This window comes from Cherax quadricarinatus, chromosome 53 (genome assembly GCF_038502225.1).
Source record: "Cherax quadricarinatus isolate ZL_2023a chromosome 53, ASM3850222v1, whole genome shotgun sequence".
NCBI classification, from domain to species: domain Eukaryota; kingdom Metazoa; phylum Arthropoda; class Malacostraca; order Decapoda; family Parastacidae; genus Cherax; species Cherax quadricarinatus.
In genome coordinates this window covers 20,681,242-20,703,764 of record NC_091344.1, presented here as the reverse complement: position 1 = coordinate 20,703,764, position 22,523 = coordinate 20,681,242, and the positions used below count along the sequence as shown (strand labels likewise).

Here is a 22,523-nt window from a genome sequence, read left to right as displayed (position 1 = left end):
TTAAAAAATAATTTAGTGTTATGAAGTCAATATTCCCAGGAGGCCTGGTCTCAGACCGGGCCGCGGGGGCGTTGACCCCCGGAACTCTCTCCAGGTAAACTCCAGTACAAGGATCTTATATGCTAATGTAAATATATGTCAGTAATTTTATTGCACCGTATTAAATTTTTCTATATATGCAGGTATTAAGCAGAGCTTGAAATATACATATAAAATTGCTACTAATAAAAGTAGATAATTTTATTTATCTAGCATTTTTTTGGCAGATCTAGACATAACTAATTCTACCTGTCATGTTGGGTTCATCATATATGGTAGTGTGTAAAAACGTATTAGCTCCCCCCCCCACAAACAAACAAAAATACACCCACAACTACTCCCACCACACCGGCAAAAGAGAAAGTGTCCTGAGACAAGGTAACATACACCCTGGGCGCCTTCCTTCACCCGCCTTCAACCAGTTTCATTCAGAACCCCGTCTCATGATTCACCCAGCACCCGCCACACCCAGCACCCGCCACACCCAGCACCCGCCACACCCAGCACCCGCCACATCCAGCATCCGCCACACCCAGCATCCGCCACACCCAGCACCCGCCACACCCAGCACCCGCCACACCCAGCACCCGCCACACCCAGCGCCCGCCACACCCAGCATCCGCCACACCCAGCATCCGCCACACCCAGCACCCGCCACACCCAGCACCCGCCACACCCAGCACTCGCCACATCCAGCATCCGCCACACCCAGCATCCGCCACACCCAGCACCCGCCACACCCAGCACCCGCCACACCCAGCATCCGCCACACCCAGCACTCGCCACATCCAGCATCCGCCACACCCAGCATCCGCCACACCCAGCACCCGCCACACCCAGCACCCGCCACATCCAGCATCCGCCACACCCAGCATCCGCCACACCCAGCACCCGCCACATCCAGCATCCGCCACACCCAGCACCCGCCACACCCAGCACCCGCCACACCCAGCACCCGCCACATCCAGCATCCGCCACACCCAGCATCCGCCACACCCAGCATCCGCCACACTCAGCACCCGCCACACCCAGCACCCGCCACACCCAGCATCCGCCAGTCAGCATCCGCCACACCCAGCATCCGCCACACTCAGCACCCGCCACACCCAGCATCCGCCACACCCAGCACCCGCCACACCCAGCACCCGCCACACAGCACCCGCTACACCCAGCACCCGCCACACCCAGCACCCGCCACACCCAGCACCCGCCACACCCAGCACCCGCCACACCCAGCACCCGCCACACCCAGCATCCGCCAAACCCAGCACCCGCCACACCCAGCACCCGCCACACCCAGCACCCGCCACACAGCACCCGCCACACCCAGCACCCGCCACACCCAGCATCCGCCACACCCAGCACCCGCCACACCCAGCACCCGCCACACCCAGCACCCGCCACACCCAGCACCCGCCACACCCAGCACCCGCCACACCCAGCACCCGCCACACCCAGCATCCGCCACACTCAGCATCCGCCACACCCAGCATCCGCCACACCCAGCATCCGCCACACCCAGCACCCGCCACACTCAGCATCCACCACACTCAGCATCCGCCACACCCAGCACCCGCCACACCCAGCATCCGCCACACTCAGCATCCGCCACACCCAGCACCCGCCACACCCAGCACCCTCCACACCCAACACCCTCCACACCCAGCACCCTCCACACCCAGCACCCGCCACACCCAGCATCCGCCACACCCAGCATCCATCACACCCAGCACCCGTCACACTCAGTACCCACCACACCCAGCACCCGCCACACCCAGCACCCGCCACACCCAGCACCTACCACACCCAGCACCTACCACACCAAGCACCCGCCACACCCAGCCCCCGTCTCACTCAGTACCCACCACACCCAGCACCCGCCACACCCAGCACCCGCCACACCCAGCACCTACCACACCCAGCACCTACCACACCAAGCACCCACCACACCCAGCACCCGCCACACCCAGCACCCGCCACACCCAGCACCTACCACACCCAGCACCTACCACACCAAGCACCCACCACACCCAGCACCCGCCACACCCAGTACTGTCACACCCAATAATACATTTCACCAAATCCAGAATACGCTCATCATCCTTACACAAATGTGGAAGGATAAGCGAAGGAAGATAAGAGGCAGAGATAGAGAAGAATGAAGAACACAGAGACAATAACTACTTCAATAAGTGAAGAGTACAATAAAGGAAGCAACAGACCAACACGAAGAGACAAAAAATACAAACTAAATTTTTAGAGGACTAGAGGCTTGCTGATCTAATATCCCTCACCATTAGTAAATAACAAATCTGTTTTAATAAGTTACAGAGTTCTCATACTCTTTTGTTTCAGTTCAGGAATAGTAATTACCGTGACAAAAAATATGTTGCAGAATTAGCTTTTAATGGGAGGGCATGTTGGTGTCATGCAGCTTTATCAAGAAAAGGCTGTTGTGCAACGAGTCTTTTCTTCACTTTGTCGCAGCACTCCGTTTGCAACACAATTTAGGCCACAAAGAATAGAGGTTACAATACCTTGGCTGAAACAATTGACAAATGACACACACTTGGTAGAGGAGAGTTGTGACTTAATAATGGTCCAGGAGGGATCGAAACGTCGTCTGGAGAATTCCTTCCAATGTTTGGGTTATCTGTGAATTATTATCACGGTAGATCAGGTTTGAAGCAACTGCTGTAATTCAACACACTTTTACTCTCCATCACACACACGTCTTCACAATAGATCATGTCTCACAAGTGGAACATTGAAACAATAATAACACTGCTCCTAGCTATGTTTTATTGAAGTTAATAATGAAGTGGGTGGGAGACGGAGGGGAAAAAGGTAGGGGCCACAAACAGTTATTATATTCACAAATACTAAACCCGTAATGGTCATTCAGCACTGCACAACACAATAGCCTAGCAGAAATGGGAATCATAAATTATATGAAAATTGACATTTATTTGGAATCAATTGTAAACTCTTATTGTACAAAACTGAGGTCAAACTCAGTGAATATGAAAAGTAACTCCATTACTCATGGTGGTTAAGACCCAGCCAGGTCTTTAGTAATATGAACGTACCGTGTAACTTCGTCAGAATAGACTCCCAAGTCTTGAGTCTCTTGAGTTCCATGGACATAAAAGTCCCAAACCTGATCCTTTTTTTAAGAGATCCAACTTTCTTTCAGTTTTAAGTCATAATTATTATTTCAGTGCACTTCCCAGCTCGTTCATCCCTGACAACACAACTGAGATTTGAGTTGTCCCTTGCATCTTCCGTCCAATCTGATGGCCATACCCCACAAACACCTGTGTCAGGTGTACTCCACTCTGATCACCATACCCACAAACACCTGTGTCAAGTGTTCTCCACTCTGATGACCATACCCACTAACACCTGTGTCAGGTGTTTTCCACTCTGATGACCATACCCACTAAAACCTGTGTCAGAGTTCTCCACTGATGACCATACCCACTAACACCTGTGTCAAGTGTTCTCCACTCTGATGACCATACCCACAAACACCTGTTTCAGGTGTTCTCATGACTATGAACTAAGTAGGTCACAAAGTTGTTTAATATAATTCTTTCACCATCATCCACCTGGTGGCCCCGGCCAGTACACCTCTGCTGTAAAGGTCAACGTTGTAAGGTCACTCTGTTCTTGTGAACACAGGTAAGGTGTCTCGCTATTTGGGGACGGAGGATCAAGCCTTCACCATTCCTTGCATATAGTAACCCACACAGGTTTAGCGCTTCACATGAGTGCAAAAATATTCTTATGCCAGGCTTTATTATTATGTACAGGGAGGAGCACTAAACACGTAGGGGTCATACTGTACCTAAGAAATGGGAGGTCATCTGGTTTGATCATAGAAAGGGGAGATTAGCCCCAGCTCCTTCGATCAAGATTCCTACATTAGCATCGAGGCATCCCCAGCGTAAGTGGTCTGAGACCACAGGTGTTACTTCCTCGGGACGCTGGTCACCGGAGTCACTTCTCACACAGTAGTGTGACCTCTCATCATCCACCACATCCACTAACACATCATCCATTATAACAAAAATCCAGATAGAATAATGTGACACAATAAATATTGTGGCCCAAGGCTGTTTAACAGCCTTCCACCAGGCATTAGGGGAATTACCAGTAGACTCTGGCTGCCTTTAAGAGGGAGCTGGACAGATACCTAAAGTCAGTACCCGATTAGCCGGGCTGTGGTTCGTACGTTGGATTACGTGCGGCTAGCAGTAACAACTTGGTTTATCAAACCTTGGTCCACCGGGAGGTCAAGTCAAGGACTGAGCAGCGGGGGCGTTGACCCCCGGAGCACCCTCCAGGTAAACAGTTACTTTGCACAGCGTGTTGATGCTGCAGACTAGTGAGGTCATCATCATCAAGAAGGCTTGGTCACTGACTGGACCCGGGGGGGAGTATCATGTGGGAGTTCGATACGTGGATTAGGGTAGAAATACTCACGTAGGCTGTTATTACGTATAATCGTAGATATGTGGAGAGAACCCGCAGCCGTTACCTGTCTCCTTGGTTACACTCGTAAAACTGCCTAGCCGGCTGGCCAGTACCCCGTAGTGGGTCTTTTGAAATAGTGTCAGCTCAGCACAATATGAAAGACCGTGACTCAAGACGGTTGGTCGTTGAGTCAACGGACAGGTTACTGGTAACTGGTTACTACTACTGAGACTGGTAACTGGTTACTACTACTGAGAGGAGGAGGGGGCAGTGACCCCTGAAACCATCAATGACAAACTTTTTATAGTTTGTAGACATGGTTACAGAGGGTATCTGGTGTTAAATTTGTACTTGGGTTACAAATATAATTTTAATTTTTTTATTGCGGTCCTGAGAGCACACAAGTGTAACACAAGTAATGTCGGGCAATGTGACTCATTTCCATCAGTCTTGCAACACCAGCAACACATACACACATACGTACACTGGGAGGTATATGTCTCTCAGCATATATAAGCTGAAAGTTTATTTTAATCCTTGTCTTAGGTTACTGTGCAGCCTTAATGGCCCTGGTGCAGTCGATAGGCTTTAAACCCCATTAACCAACCAACCAACTTTTCAACACCAGTATCACGAAGGGTGACACCGTGCAACACTATTTGGATGAATGGATATGGATCGGTTACACTGAAGGAGAGTGGAGGGTATACCCAGCTGCAGGTACAAGGGAACCAAACTTTGTTTTATACTTATCCAAACTCTCTCATCAACACTCCCTCGGTTACCTAGACTCATCAACACTCGCTCGGTCACCTAGACTCATCAACACTCCCTCGGTCACCTAGACTCATCAACACTCCCTCGGTTACCTAGACTCATCAACACTCCCTCGGTCACCTAGACTCATCAACACTCCCTCGGTCACCTAGACTCATCAACACTCCCTCGGTTACCTGCTTCTATCAACTTTTCTGTACTCGACTGTAGAAGCCTACTGTGTAGGCGAAACGTTTCGAAATAAAGATACCTAACTGTTGCATATGTGTCTTACCTAACAACACACTCCCTCGGTCACCTAGACTCATCAATACTTTCTCGGTCACCTAGACTCATCAACACCCCCTCAGTCACCTAGACTCATCAACACCCCCTCAGTCACCTAGACTCATCAACACCCCCTCAGTCACCTAGACTCATCAACACCCCCTCGGTCACCTAGACTCATCAATACTTCCTCGGTCACCTAGACTCATCAACACCCCTTCAGTCACCTAGACTCATCAACACCCCCTCAGTCACCTAGACTCATCAACACCCCCTCGGTCACCTAGACTCATCAATACTTCCTCGGTCACCTAGACTCATCAACACCCCCTCAGTCACCTAGACTCATCAACACCCCCTCAGTCACCTAGACTCATCAACACCCCCTCGGTCACCTAGACTCATCAATACTTCCTCGGTCACCCTGACTCCTGTAGGACAGTTTTTTTAGTCATGCTGAAGGAATTTTATAAAATTCGCGAATTTGATTTCAAATTGTTTCACCATCAGTTTGCGTGGTCATAAAGTGAGTTGCGTGAGGCTGGTCTTGCAAGACTGTGCACATCTCCCAGGATTTCTCACTCAACACACACTCTCATCTCTAAAGCTTAGCACCTTCTTTTTCTTATTATTATTTTAGCTGATGTGAAGCACTAAACCTGTGTGGGTCATGTAAGGATTGTAAAAAAGAGCATATTGTATTATTTTTTGTTTTGTTCTTTCAGTTGAATGTCAAAGTATCTTCTCTTAGACCTGGTCCTTGAGAGTCACCAACTGGTTGTCTACCACACTTCTGCAAGCAAACCTCCCCTTAACATTACTCACTCGTCTCTCCCACACGCCTCTTCCATACGCCTCTTCCATACGTCTCTCCCATTCGCCTCCTACTCGTCTCTCCCACACACCTCTTCTAGACACCTCTCCCACGCGCCTCTCCTACACGCCTCTCCCACTTGCCTCCTACTCGTCTCTCCCACACACCTCTTCTACACGCCTCTCCCACTCGCCAGGAGGCAGCACTCTGACTCTCACAACACTCCTATCTCACACCAAGTCAAATTTACTGAGATAAACTTCAGTCTTGTACTCGGGCCATTCTCTTAATATTTTCTTTTTTTATTATTATTTTAAAGCTCAGTTTTTGGTGTGTTCCTGAACCTGAGTTCCTAAAATTTTCCTATTTTTTCAGACTGTCTTTTATTTAAGTTGAGATAGGTTAGGATGACCATCTCGTAGAGCAAAAGGCACATGTCGAAGACATTGGTATAATGTCAAGTGACCTTATCATTTAGAGAACACAGTAAGGCAAATGCGGCGAAGGTCAGACAAAATTCAGGATGGACAATAAGAATTTTCAAAATAAGAAACAATATTGCCAATATGGACACTCTTTAGATCACTTGTGATCTCTGATTTGGAATTATATTCAGTGCTGACGGCTCCGTAGACGGCAGAAGAGATAGCAGAGCTGGAAAAGGCATTGTTTACCGCTCATACAGAACCCATAATATGTAAACTATTGGGAACGCCTTGAAGTACACTTGAAATGTACTCTCTGAAGCGAAGAAGATAAAGAGAGAAAGAGGTACCCGGTATCTGGTAATATATAAACTGGAAGACACTCTAGGTCCTAGTCTCTAATCTACACACTACTGTAACAATTTACTTGAGTGAGGAAGAGAAGTGCTATACAGTGTAAAATATAGCCAGTGAAAAACAAGGGAGTCACGGTCACTAGAGAACGCTGTGTCAACATCCGTGGTTCAAGAACACTCACCTTGCAATCAGCATTACTGAATTATTATCAGGGGGGAAGCGCTAAACCCATAGGAATAATAACGCAATCGTGTCATTACGATTTCTTGAGTAATAATAACGCATGGGAAATTGAAGGCGTCAAGGAATCTCGGTTGAGGGAACGTGTTACCTGTAGATATCAGGAATATTGCTGGAACAAGTGTATAAGTTTTCAAGAGGAAACTGGATCACTTACTCTACTAAGTGCCAAATTAAATAAGGTTGCGATGAATATATGGACCAGCGAGTTGCCAACTTCAACAGCCTGGTTGACCAGGCAATTAACAGAAAAATCTGGCCCCAGGCCGGGCTGCAAGAAAAAAAATCGAAAACGGTCACAGGTAAATCACAGGTCAGCCGCGATCCGTCTGGCGGCGAGGTGATTGAAGAAATATAGCAAACGTGAGAGAATGTTGCCTTCATGCCCCCCTCCCTTTAACGCCTTCCCCCTTCTCTCTCTCTTTCTCAGTCCCCTTGTTTTCCCTTGGCCAACAGCCATAACGGTAAGTCATACACCTGGTCACAATAGAGAGACAAAGGGCCACAGACATACACATATACATAACCCTGGTCACAACAGAGGGCCATAAACATCATAATTATACAATATAATAAGATATATTTGCTGGAGGGAGAGCCGTAGTTCTTCATTGCCAAAAAGAAAAAACTTCCTTCAAGGTGACAGCAACAGATGTAAGTTTCACTCTCTTAGAAAGTTGTATATTCATTCTTTTTAATACATTTTCCTCACTTGAAGCCACAAAATATGAATTCACAAACTTTCACTCACGTGCGTTATGCCACGATGAACAAGAGTGAAATTATTGGCCACTTAAAAGATGCAAGTACTATTATTTATATACCGAAGGTACTCATGAGCAAGAACGTTTAGAGTACAGATGAAGCAAGAGGGAAGAGACTAAAATTTACTTCTTCTTGCATAAATTAAACATATTTCATACACCCCTCAATTTTATTGCTTTGTTTGATGAAGTCGTGTGACTTCGGAGAAAGTGCATCATGTTGCAGTTTACAGGTATCGTGATAAAGCAAGTTTATTGTCATTGTGTCCGGAACAACTAATGTTGATATACACACGGACAAATGACACACACACACACATGTACACACACAGTTCCAGCATGACACTCTCCCTTGATCCAGAGTGTCAAAAAACTGGAAAAGTGCAGAGGTTTGCAAACGCGACTAGTCCCAAAGCTAAGGGGTATGAGTGAGGAGAGACTAAGGCGGTAAACCTGATAGCACTAGAAGACAGGACCAGAGAAGACATGATAATCACGTACGAAATACTGAGAAGTACGTATTGATGAGTTGAAAAAAAGACACTATTCGAAAGGCGGGGGAACATGTTCACAAGGGCACAACAACTATTATTGCATTCATGGGGATGAGAGGGAGGGGGGGGGGGAGAGGAAATTCTATATCCCTAGGGGTCACTGGGAGGCAATAAGGTTCCATCCAGTCAATGGGAGATCAGGTCCGAGTCTTTGGCCAAGAGCCCCTCGTCAGCATCAAGGAACTTCACTGAGTCGACGAGGTCACAGTTATAAGTTAAAAACACAAATGAGTCACAGAGATGTTAGGAAGTATTTATACAGCCTCATCGTTGCCAGGAAGTGGAACTACCTGGAAAGCGAAATATCTGTAAAGGCAAGAACCGTACATAACTTTAAGAATATGCATGAAAGGTTTCATGAAGCCAGGAGAGAGTGAACCCAGTAGCAGCGGCCACTTTGAGAGAAAACACTAGCAGTTCAGGCTCGACGCCTGAAACCACAAATAGGTAAGTACACAAAAATACACGAATCACGTACCACTAGAGTCTAATCCACGGGAGAAAGCATCTGAATGGATGATTATTATTATTATTATAATCAAAGGGGAAGCGCTAAACCCGGAGGATTATACAGCGCCTGGGGGGGGGATGTGGAAGGCATTCAGGCTTAATTCGGGGAACTGGAGCACAGATCCAATTCCCTAAATCAAGAGCCCCTCACCAACATCAAGGAACCTTCCTTGAGAGGATCTGAATGGATGAGATTATATTTACGGAAAACGCTAAACCCGTTTAACGTAGGGAAGACTTGGAGTTCTGCGAGGCCAGGCGCTGGAGGCAGACATTCTAGTTGGTCTCAGAAATATGTTTAAGATTGTTGACATTTGCAAGCACTCTTAGCCATGTACAGATTTTTAACTATTTTATATCTTGCATGTGTTTTGCGATATAATTACTCTCATCTTTATCTGAAAACATCTTCAGGGACACTAATACTAAGTAGAGATATACAAGGAACTTCAGTCTGCTGCTACCTGTGTACTTGTTAATGGCTTAAGTAGCCAAATGACAGGTGTTGACTCAGGTAACATGTTTTCGTCTCTCGTATATAATAGATGTTAACTCTTGTTAAATAGCAGGTGTAACTATACCAAATGTGTGTATATTATTCCTGACGAAGATGATGTTCTTAGATACAGTTGAATCATGAATCACTATCGGCTCTCTGGTTTTCCGGGGAGCGTTAATAAAATACATGAGCTATCTCCATTCTTGCATCTTCCCTCAGTAACTTGTATGATGGTGGCGACAGCGGCTGTGGTGGTGGTAATGGTGGCGGCTGTAATAGGCATGATGACGGCAGTGACGTCGACAACGACGGAGGCCACGACGATAGCGACGACAGTGTCGGGTCTCTCAGTGAACCTGACGACGGTGACGGAGGTCCCGTACATGAACCAGACGGAGGAGGCGACGGAGGGAGCGACACTGCTGGAGATGGGGGCGTGTCCCAACGTCACCACACAGGCAGACCTCGACCTGCAACAGGTGATGCCTCCATTATCATGCTGGTGGTGAGGGGGGAGGATTATTATAATCCAGAGGGAGCACTCAACCCATAGGATTATGCAGCTCCTGTGGGATGTGGAAGGTATTCAGGCTTAATTCAGGGAACTGGAGCACAGATTCAATTCCCTAGATCAAGAGCCCCTCACCAGCATCAAGGAGCGTTCTTTGAGGGGGAGGGGGGAGGATGAAAGCAGGTAGACCAGACGGGGAACGAAAGTGAAAATAGAGAGTGAAGAAAGGGAACGTGTTGGAGGGAGAATTGAATTGATTTGAATTAAATAGGGAGAGTGGAGAAAAAAGGGCGTGTGCAAGGGAGAGTGGAGAAGAAAGGGTGTGTCGGAGGAAGGGAGATAAATGAGGGAAGCGTCTGGGAGGGAAAATAGAGAAGAGAGCGTGTGGGAGGAAGGGAGAGTGAAGAAGGGGACAGAAAGAGAAAGGGAGTGTGTGGGAAGAAGGGAGTGAAAGAGAAAGGGAGAGTGGGGAATAAAGGGGGCGTGTGGGAGGGAGAGTGGTGGAGGATTATTATAATCAAGGGGGAAGCGCTAAACCCGGAGGATTATACAGCGCCTGGGGGGGGGATGTGGAAGGCATTCAGGCTTAATTCGGGGAACTGGAGCACAGATCCAATTCCCTAAATCAAGAGCCCCTCACCAAGAGTGGTGGAGGAAGACTGCTACCTACACTGCTGGGGACCATAATAAAACTCTTTGGTAAATGTGCATTTTTTTAATAATTATTAGATAGACTTGTATTTGTAAAAAAAAAAAAAAAAAAGGTCTATGAAAGTGACGATGCAGTTTTAATTGTCTTGAGTGAAACTACATCAGTGTTCTCATTATTATCTATAACAGATCGTAAGGAAAACCAAAACTGTGTGGCCACTCGCTGTAGAAAATTGTGAAAGAAAGGGTTATTGAAGACTGGGCTTTAATATATGGAGATTGAGTAGCTTGTGGGCGACCAAATCTCCACAAGGATGAATAATACACATGTGCAATACTTAGGTATTTTATAAGAACATAAGAAAGAAGGAACACTGCAGCAGGCCTACTGGCCCATGCGAAATGTTTCGCCCACGTGGCAAGCTTCTTCAATCGAATACGGAGTTGATTATTGTATTGGAGAGTTGAAGACGTGGAGATTTTTTGCGGCATTTAGATATCGTAGAAGGGGTACCTCTCTGGATATTAACTTACCGGGTGTTAACTTAATGTCCGAGATATTAGCATAATTCCCGGGTTAACTTGATACTGTTGTATTTCAAAATGATACTGCAGCATTTTCCATTAAACATCTGGATTATTATTATTATTATAATCAAGGGGGAAGCGCTAAACCCAGAGGATTATACAGCACCTGGGGGGGGGATGTGGAAGGCATTCAGGCTTAATTCGGGGAACTGGAGCACAGATCCAATTCCCTAAATCAAGAGCCCCTCACCAACATCAAGGAACCTTCCTTGATTATTATTATAATCAAGGGGGAAGCGCTAAACCCAGAGGATTATACAGCGCCTGGGGGGGGATGTGGAAGGCATTCAGGCTTAATTCGGGGAACTGGAGCACAGATCCAATTCCCTAAATCAAGAGCCCCTCACCAACATCAAGGAACCTTCCTTGAGGGGTTAAACATCTGGAGTATACTCCTGAGGAATATTATTTTTGGTTTAAGCTCTGAAGGTAAAAATTTCTTAATTTTTTTAATCTGGTTAATGACCTTCAAATTGATGGATTCTGTGTAATAGCTGAAGAATATGGCTTTTGGTCAGCTTTAGGCTTTAGTGCTGATGTTTTTTCCTCAAAGGAAGCTTCATTTTTATTTTATCATACAGATTATGTTTCATGAAATAACTGGAGAATGTCTCCTGATCAGAAGTCAGTTTGACTTTATTGAATTATCCTAGATTAAGTAAGTTTATTCAGGTACAGGTGCATATAAATATAGTTACATAAACTATCATACATAGCAGCATGTATGTAGATTACTTAGGATAACCCAGAAAAGTCAGGCAAAGTGACATGCTTCCACTGGGGTCATTATATTAAGTTTACATAATGTAAGTTTTATGTACTCTAACAAGGCACAGTAATCGCTCCCATCTTGTTTCTCATCCTCATATCCGACATAGACAAGGATGTCAGCCACAGCACCGTGTCTTCCTTTGCAGATGACACCCGAATCTGCATGACAGTGTCTTCCATTGCAGACACTGCAAAGCTCCAGGCGGACATCAACCAAATCTTTCAGTGGGCTGCAGAAAACAATATGAAGTTCAACGATGAGAAATTTCAATTACTCAGATATGGTAAACATGAGGAAATTAAATCTTCATCAGAGTACAAAAAAATTTCTGGCCACAAAATAGAGCGAAACACCAACGTCAAAGACCTGGGAGTGATCATGTCGGAGGATCTCACCTTCAAGGACCATAACATTGTATCAATCGCATCTGCTAGAAAAATGACAGGATGGATAATGAGAACCTTCAAAACTAGGGAGGCCAAGCCCATGATGACACTCTTCAGGTCACTTGTTCTATCTAGGCTGGAATATTGCTGCACACTAACAGCACCTTTCAAGGCAGGTGAAATTGCCGACCTAGAAAATGTACAGAGAACTTTCACGGCGTGCATAACGGAGATAAAACACCTCAATTATTGGGAGCGCTTGAGGTTCCTAAACCTGTATTCCCTGGAACGCAGGAGGGAGAGATACATGATTATATACACCTGGAAAATCCTAGAGGGACTAGTACCGAACTTGCACACGAAAATCACTCACTACGAAAGCAAAAGACTTGGCAGACGATGCACCATCCCCCCAATGAAAAGCAGGGGTGTCACTAGCACGTTAAGAGACCATACAATAAGTGTCAGGGGCCCGAGACTGTTCAACTGCCTCCCAGCACACATAAGGGGGATTACCAACAGACCCCTGGCAGTCTTCAAGCTGGCACTGGACAAGCACCTAAAGTCAGTTCCGGATCAGCCGGGCTGTGGCTCGTACGTTGGTTTGCGTGCAGCCAGCAGCAACAGCCTGGTTGATCAGGCTCTGATCCACCAGGAGGCATGGTCACAGACCGGGCCGCGGGGGCGTTGACCCCCGGAACTCTCTCCAGGTAAACTCCAGGCAGATGACACCCGAATCTGCATGACAGTGTCTTCCACTGCAGACACTGCAAGGCTCCAGGCGGACATCAACCAAATCTTTCAATGGGCTACAGAAAACAATATGAAGTTCAACGATGAGAAATTTCAATTACTCCGATATGGTAAACATGAGGAAATTAAAACTTCATCAGAGTACAAAACAAATTCCGGCCACAAAATAGAGCGAAAAACCAACGTCAAAGACCTGGCAGTGATCATGTCGGAGGATCTCACCTTCAAGTCGCATCTCCTAGAAAAATGACAGGATGGATAATGAGAACCTTCAAAACTAGGGATGCTAAGCCCATGATGACACTCTTCAGGTCGCTTGTTCTATCTAGGCTGGAATATTGCTGCACACTAACAGCACCTTTCAAGGCAGGTGAAATTGCTGACCTAGAAAATGTACAGAGAACCTTCACGGCGAGCATAACGGAGATAAAACACCTAAATTACTGGGAGCGCTTGAAGTTCCTGAACCTGTACTCCCTGGAACGCAGGCGGGAGATACATGATTATATACACCTGGAAAATCCTAGAGGGACTAGTACCGAACTTGCACATGAAAATCACTCACAACAAAAGCAAAAGACTCGGCAGACGATGCAACATCCCCCCAATGAAAAGCAGGGGTGTCACTAGCACGTTAAGAGACAATACAATAAGTGTCAGGGGCCCGAGACTGTTCAACTACCTCCCAGCATACATAAGGGGGATTACCAATAGACCTCTGGCTGTCTTCAAGCAGGCACTGGACAAGCACCTAGAGTCAGTACCTGACCAGCCGGGCTGTGGCTCGTACGTTGGATTGCGTGCAGCCAGCAGTAACAGCCTGGTTGATCAGGCTCTGATCCACCATGAGGCCTGGTCACAGACCGGGCCACGGGGGCATTGGCCCCCGGAACTCTCTCCAGGTAAACTCCAGGTAACATTTGCCTTCTATCAAGGCCATTGTAACAAATTTGTGTTATAGTACATCCCAACCCTAAATAAAGATTACTGAACCATAATCACTGGTCGGTCTTATTTAGAGAAGAGTTTGGATTGATTTAGGAATGTGTAGATCCCACATTGCTATATTTATTGAAGAAATTAAGAAAATTGATACTGGTTTGATAAAAAAAGGTGAATTCCTCATCCAATTGGCTATAAACATTCAGACCGATAATTTGATAATGTAACCTCTGAGCAGCTATAAGCTTAGTGTTACTGTATTATAGGATATTGATCTATGTGAGATAATTACAAAATACTTCTTCATTTTGGTCGTAAACATTTAAAGTGGTCTTTCCTGGCGGAAAGTTTGAAACTTTGCTGGGATGTGTATGTCCTAATTTGTCAGTTTTTAATAAAGAAATGGGGATATTAGTTCCCATGTTTTAACTTTTGAATGCTAATTTCCTTTCACTTGAAAGTCTTCATCACTAATATTTAAGCTTATGCTGCAATTTGCACTATGCCACTCATGTGCACTGAGGTACAGGGGACTGGGGTTATGCAACACGGATACTTTTCTTGGATCATGTAGCAATTAAAATACATCTAGTTACTTATTTGTAATTGTCTACTTCTAAGTACATAAAGGAGCAGAGCTATGCTCAAGGTGCTCCGTTTTCAATAGTTTATCATATAAGTAAAAAAAAAATTTAATGTGTGAAACACTGGAGGATTTGATTGTCTGCATGGCACTTGACCCTATTATTTTTGTTATGGTCAAAACTAAGTGCTAAACCCACAAAGGTCATACAGCACTTGACCCTATGAGTTGCCAGACGAGACTAGAGAGTGTAACAACCAGGCCATAACAATGGGTACAGTCCCTCAGCCTGAGATACTCATCTCTGATCTTCACTTCATTTGTCACTTTTAAGGCTGAGGGGCTGAATGCCTCAAATTCTACACCTTTTCAAATGTTCTGTTGGTCTCCTTTGTATCTGACCAAAGATGCAAGCTGTGCGAACGAAACGTCTCGGCAACAAAAGTAGTTAAATGTTGCACATTTTTCTAATTCTCTCATTACTGATACTGTTTACCTGCCTGATAATATAATGACTGTCTCTTGTTTTTGCACTGTTTCATAAAATTTGGTAAGACAGAATGATATTGGCAAATAAATCAAAAACATTTTGCATGAAAACTAACTGTAACTGAAAGCTTATAAAGTATGGAAGAGCCAAGAGGGCGGTGACCCCCCACCCGCATCCAACACCTGGCAAAAGAATGATATTGTCACGGAGACCCTCTTTAAGGGATGAAGGGTTCTTGATCCAGGGAATTAGAGCTGCCCTCTCTGTCCTTGAATCAAATTTATTTTCCTATATTTCCTTATGGGTGTCAAACCACATGGGGAATGAGAAATTTTCAGATTATTTATTCAGGGAAGAGAGCTCAAATTAATTGGTTGTAGTCCTTCACCAACATCAAGGTAGCCTCAGGGAAAGAGAAAGTGATGAAGATTATCATGACCAGGAACAATACACACAAGCTGCAGCAACAAGTCATCAACTTTCACAACAATTAAGATCTCAGTTTATATGCACATTTGTATAAAATTTGTGAATTTGCTGAAATACAGTAGGTTAAAACTTTGTTACCGATTTTCTCATAAATATTAAATTTACTTGATGAGTTTCAGAGAATATCAGAGGCAAATTTAGTAATGTCATTCAAGAGTGAATACAGAAAGGAAAGGGGCATAATAAATAGGGGCGGTGATTAAATAAATTAGCCTTACAAATACGTATCGGGAACCATTATGTAAATGGAAGGATTGTGAAAATCATGGAAGCAGACAAAAATAATGGAGAACAATGGGCATTGTGTCAAACTTGCAAAGACAGGGCATTTGCCTCCATATAAAGGCTCTTTACTGGGGAAGATCGAAAGGCCACAAGATACTTACTTAAACCTTGATAATGAATGGGATCAAGTTTAGCAAGAGTAGCAGGGATGAGCTGGTACCTCTGAGAGTTTGCACCACCAGTTGATGTAGGAATAACCATATATTAACCTTGCCAGAGGCGCTTTGTCACACCATGCTTCATTTTCTGCTGGAATGCAAAAAAAAATCATGTAGTCAGAAACAACTCACTCACAAATGTTAAACCATTGTATGCACAGATAGCACATTACCAGCTATTCTGAAAAAATACCTAGGCTTTGCCTAGCACTTTTCAATAACTCATAACCAGAAATAAGCACAAACGTAATGTTTAGTGACTGAATTCATAATTGTGTCTACTCACTGTACTGATTTTCTCAACTAATAAATAGTTCATCACCACTTTAACTCTATTACCAAACATAAATGTTGGAGTCCAATCCCTGGACTTATATGCCTCTGTAATCTTTTGACTGCCACCCACATGATAGGTGCATAATAAACATGAAATCGTCAGATAACTTGGAAAAGTAAAATGGGATGGTTATATTAAGAAGCAGAGAAGCTGTAGAGAAAATATGAGAGGGTAGGAACAGCAGGTATGGGTTGGTTGCAAATGTTTATATAGATCTAGGTAGCTGCACAATAATACAACTGATTTTGATAAGATATCTCAGAATTGGCCGACTTAACGAGTACAAAAAAAAATTTGGTAAAGGATTGGTTAGTACAGTGGACCCCCGAGTTTCGTGATTAATCCGTTCCAGAGAGCCCGCCGAAGGTCGAAATTCACGAAACTCGAAACCATTTTCCCCATAAGAAATAATGGAAATAAAATTAGTCCGTTCCAGACACCCAAAACTATTAAAATAAAATATTTTTTTTCAAATTAAATAAAGATTTACATAATGAAAACAATCAGAAATCAAGTACTACATGTATTTAAAAAAATAATAACATTATACTTACCTTTACTTAAGACTTCTGCGTGGATGGAAGACGGGAGGAGGGGATAGGAGGAAGGTGTACACTATTGTTTGGAAGGAGAATCTCCTTCCATTAGGACTTTAGGTAGCAAGTCCTTATCTGGGGTTACTTCCCTTCTTTTAATGCCACTGGGAACAACTTGAGAGTCACTGGACCCCTGTCACACAAAATATCTGTCTCTAGAGAGGTCTTTTTCTGACGTTTCTTTAAGATTTCCCAGAAGTGGGACACAAAACTGTCATTGTACATGTTGCAGATATGGCTTGTTTGAGCTTGGTCAGGGTGATATTTTTCAACAAAACTTTGCAACTCATTCCACATTCCACACATGTCCTTAATCACTGAAGAAGGCACCACATCCACTCCCTCTTCCTCCTCCTCTGAAGCAAGTTCCTCGGCTCTCTGAACCATTCATCTACATGCTGTTCCAGTTGAAGCTCTTGCAGTTCGTCAGTGGTTAGCTCTTCCCTGTGGTCCTCCACCAACTCTTCCACATCCCCGTCACTCACTTTATTTACCAAAGGGCTTGCACTAGCTTTCCTTGGGTCCATGATGACTTATTTAGCAGATGCAAGCACAAAAAACAATGGATTATTATGAAATGTATTGTATGAACCCGCGGGGTGATGGTCATGTGTTGGTAAAAAATGGCACACTGAGGGTGAATGACGTGGGAGACTGGCTTGGTGTGAGTGGTGACGGGTGAACGGGTACCGGACGGTCGTCGAAACACGAGTCTTTTCATGAAACTAGAGGCCAAATTTTTCCAAAAAAAAAAAAACTCGCCGAAGATCGAATTTCACGAAAGTCGAGGCTGCCGAAACTCAGGGGTCCACTGTATATGGAAACCTTTCACCAGGTTAAAATTATACATGGAAGGCTGAGTATATGGGGAAGAAAATGAGTTAGTCATGATAAGTGTAAAAGAGAAAATTAAATAATGGATTAATAATTATCTGCAAATGCCTTTTTTTTTTTTTTTTTTTTTTTCAACAAGTCGGTCGTCTCCCACCGAGGCAGGGTGACCCAAAAAAGAAAGAAAATCCCCAAAAAGAAAATACTTTCATCATCATTCAACACTTTCACCACACTCGCACATTATCACTGCTTTTGCAGAGGTGCTCAGAATACAACAGCTTAGAAGCATATACGTATAAAGATACACAACATATCCCTCCAAACTGCCAATATCCCAAACCCCTCCTTTAAAGTGCAGGCATTGTACTTCCCATTTCCAGGACTCAAGTCCGACTATATGAAAATAACCGGTTTCCCTGAATCCCTTCACTAAATATTACCCTGCTCACACTCCAACAGATCGTCAGGTCCCAAGTATCATTCGTCTCCATTCACTCCTATCTAACACGCTCATGCACGCTTGCTGGAAGTCCAAGCCCCTCGCCCACAAAACCTCCTTTACCCCCTCTTTCCAACCCTTTCGAGGACGACCCCTACCCCTCTTTCCTTCCCCTATAGATTTATATGCTTTCCATGTCATTCTACTTTGATCCATTCTCTCTAAATGACCAAACCACCTCAACAACCCCTCTTCTGCCCTCTGACTAATGCTTTTATTAACTCCACACCTTCTCCTAATTTCCACACTCCGAATTTTCTGCATAATATTTACACTACACATTGCCCTTAGACAGGACATCTCCACTGCCTCCAACCGTCTCCTCGCTGCTGCATTTACCACCCAAGCTTCACATCCATATAAGAGTGTTGGTACTACTATACTTTCATACATTCCCTTCTTTGTCTCCATAGATAACGTTTTTTGACTCCACATATACCTCAACGCACCACTCACCTTTTTTCCCTCATCAATTCTATGATTAACCTCATCCTTCATAAATCCATCTGCCGACACGTCAACTCCCAAGTATCTGAAAACATTCACTTCTTCCATACTCCTCCTCCCCAATTTGATATCCAATTTTTCTTTATCTAAATCATTTGATACCCTCATCACCTTACTCTTTTCTATGTTCACTTTCAACTTTCTACCTTTACACACATTCTCAAACTCATCCACTAACCTTTGCAATTTTTCTTTAGAATCTCCCATAAGCACAGTATCATCAGCAAAAAGTAACTGTGTCAATTCCCATTTTGAATTTGATTCCCCATAATTTAATCCCACCCCTCTCCCGAACACCCTAGCATTTACTTCTTTTACAACCCCATCTATAAATATATTAAACAACCATGGTGACATTACACATCCCTGTCTAAGACCTACTTTTACCGGGAAGTATTCTCCCTCTCTTCTACACACCCTAACCTGAGCCTCACTATCCTCATAAAAGCTCTTTACAGCATTTAGTAACTTACCACCTATTCCATATACTTGCAACATCTGCCACATTGCTCCTCTATCCACTCTATCATATGCCTTTTCTAAATCCATAAATGCAATAAAAACTTCCCTACCTTTATCTAAATACTGTTCACATATATGCTTCAATGTAAACACTTGATCTACACATCCCCTACCCACTCTGAAGCCTCCTTGCTCGTCCGCAATTCTACATTCTGTCTTACCTCTAATTCTTTCAATTATAACCCTACCGTATACTTTTCCTGGTATACTCAGTAAACTTATTCCTCTATAATTTTTACAATCTCTTTTGTCCCCTTTCCCTTTATATAAAGGGACTATACATGCTCTCCGCCAATCCCTAGGTACCTTCCCCTCTTTCATACATTTATTAAACAAAAGTACCAACCACTCCAACACTATATCCCCCCCTGCTTTTAACATTTCTGTCATGATCCCATCAGTTCCAGCTGCTTTACCCCCTTTCATTCTACGTAATGCCTCACGTACCTCCACCACACTTACATTCTGCTCTTCTTCACTCCTAAAAGATGGTATACCTCCCTGGCCAGTGCATGAAATTACCGCGTCCCTTTCTTCCTTAACATTTAAAAGTTCCTCAAAATATTCTCGCCATCTACCTAATACCTCCCTCTCCCCATCTACTAACTCCCCTACTCTGTTTTTAACTGATAAATCCATACTTTCCCTAGGCTTTCTTAACTTGTTTAACTCACTCCAAAATTTTTTCTTATTTTCATTAAAATTTCTTGACAGTGCCTCTCCCACTCTTTCATCTGCTCTCCTTTTGCACTCTCTCACCACTCTCTTCACCTTTCTTTTACTCTCCATATACTCTGCTCTTCTTATAACACTTCTGCTTTGTAAAAACCTCTCGTAAGCTACCTTTTTCTCTTTTATCACACCCTTTACTTCATCATTCCACCAATCACTCCTCTTTCCTCCTGCCCCCACCCTCCTATAACCACAAACTTCTGCCCCACATTCTAATACTGCATTTTTAAAACTATTCCAACCCTCTTCAACCCCCCCACTACTCATCTTTGCACTAGCCCACCTTTCTGCCAATAGTCGCTTATATCTCGCCCGAACTTCCTCCTCCCTTAGTTTATACACTTTCACCTCCCTCTTACTTGTTGTTGCCACCTTCCTCTTTTCCCATCTACCTCTTACTCTAACTGTAGCTACAACTAAATAATGATCCGATATATCAGTTGTCCCTCTATAAACATGTACATCCTGGAGCCTACCCATCAACCTTTTATCCACCAATACATAATCTAACAAACTACTTTCATTACGTGCTACATCATACCTTGTATATTTATTTATCCTCTTTTTCATTAAAATATGTATTACTTATTATCAAATTTCTTTCTACACATAGCTCAATTAAAGGCTCCCCATTTACATTTACCCCTGGCACCCCAAATTTACCTACTACTCCCTCCATAACATTTTTACCCACTTTAGCATTGAAATCCCCAACCACCATTACTCTCACACTTGATTCAAAACTCCCCACGCATTCATTCAACATTTCCCAGAATCTCTCTCTCTCCTCTACACTTCTCTCTTCTCCAGGTGCATACACGCTTACTATAACCCACTTTTCACATCCAATCTTTATTTTACTCCACATAATCCTTGAATTTATACATTTGTAGTCCCTCTTTTCCTGCCATAGCTTATCCTTCAACATTATTGCTACTCCTTCTTTAGCTCTAACTCTATTTGAAACCCCTGACCTAATCCCATTTATTCCTCTCCATTGAAACTCTCCCACCCCCTTCAGCTTTGTTTCACTTAAAGCCAGGACATCCAGTTTCTTCTCATTCATAACATCCACAATCATCTCTTTCTTATCATTTGCACAACATCCACGCACATTCAGACTTCCCACTTTGACAATTTTCTTCTTCTTATTCTTTTTAGTAATCTTTACAGGAAAAGGGGTTACTAGCCCATTGTTCCCGGCATTTTAGTTGACTTTTACAACACGCATGGCTTACGGAGGAAAGATTCTTATTCCACTTCCCCATGGATATAAAAGGAAAAGTAATAAGACCAAGAACTATTAAGATAAAATCAAAGAAAACTCAGATGAGTGTGTATAAATAAACATGTACATGTATGTGTAGTGTGACCTAAGTGTAAGTAGAAGTAGCAAGACGTACCTGTAATCTTGCATATTTATGAGACAGACAAAAGACACCAGCAATCCTACCATCATGTAAAACAATTACAGGCTTTCATTTTACACTCACTTGGCAGGACGGTAGTACCTCCCTGGGTGGTTGCTGTCTACCAACCTACTACCATAAAATGCCTTTTTATGTCTGTATAATTCCTGCATATTCTCATTTTTATTTTCATCTGTCTGTCTAACTTGACAGTAGGAAGGTGTTCATGTCTGAATGAACCTTAGTCGAATATATATTAATTTCTGTTGCAGCTGGAGGGTCAGTGGTACCACATCATCCGCTTCCCAACCGATGACGAGCCATTTACTGCCTGCATCCATTCTACCTATACCTATACTGGTGAGACTGCCACCACCTACAGCATTAGATCCTCCACCAACACCAGTAAATGCTACTGTGGCTTACACAAGTATTTTCAGTCATACCTCAGTAAAAGACAACAGTTTGTAAGATAAATAACACTTCTAGTACCCAACCAATAAATTTAAGTGTTCCCAAGGTAGTACATGAGGGCCCAGCTTATACAGCAGGTTATGTTCTGGGCTACTAGTACAGTAGGACCCCGTATATATGGGGTATACATTCCAAGGACCTGCCGTAGATACTGAAACCACGGATAGTAGCAAACCCTATACATGTATATAAGTCCTATTCAGTATATGCCTATTATGAAGATTAATCGATAAATTATGCACAGCAAGTGGAGAATTATCACTTTTTCACTGATGGGAAG

At 43.9% G+C, this 22,523-nt stretch overlaps 1 protein-coding gene across 1 annotated transcript in view; it reads left to right on the top strand.

Annotated features, from left to right (window-relative positions):
* The window catches only part of LOC128692362 (alpha-(1,3)-fucosyltransferase C-like), a 38,589-nt gene extending 16,394 nt beyond the window's left edge, over positions 1–22,195 (top strand). The window contains exons 6-7 of the transcript XR_011393471.1: positions 9,945–10,204; positions 22,042–22,195. The gene's annotated coding sequence lies outside the window, so the exon portion shown is untranslated. The remainder of the gene's footprint in view (positions 1–9,944; positions 10,205–22,041) is intronic.
* Positions 22,196–22,523: the final 328 nt, after the last annotated feature.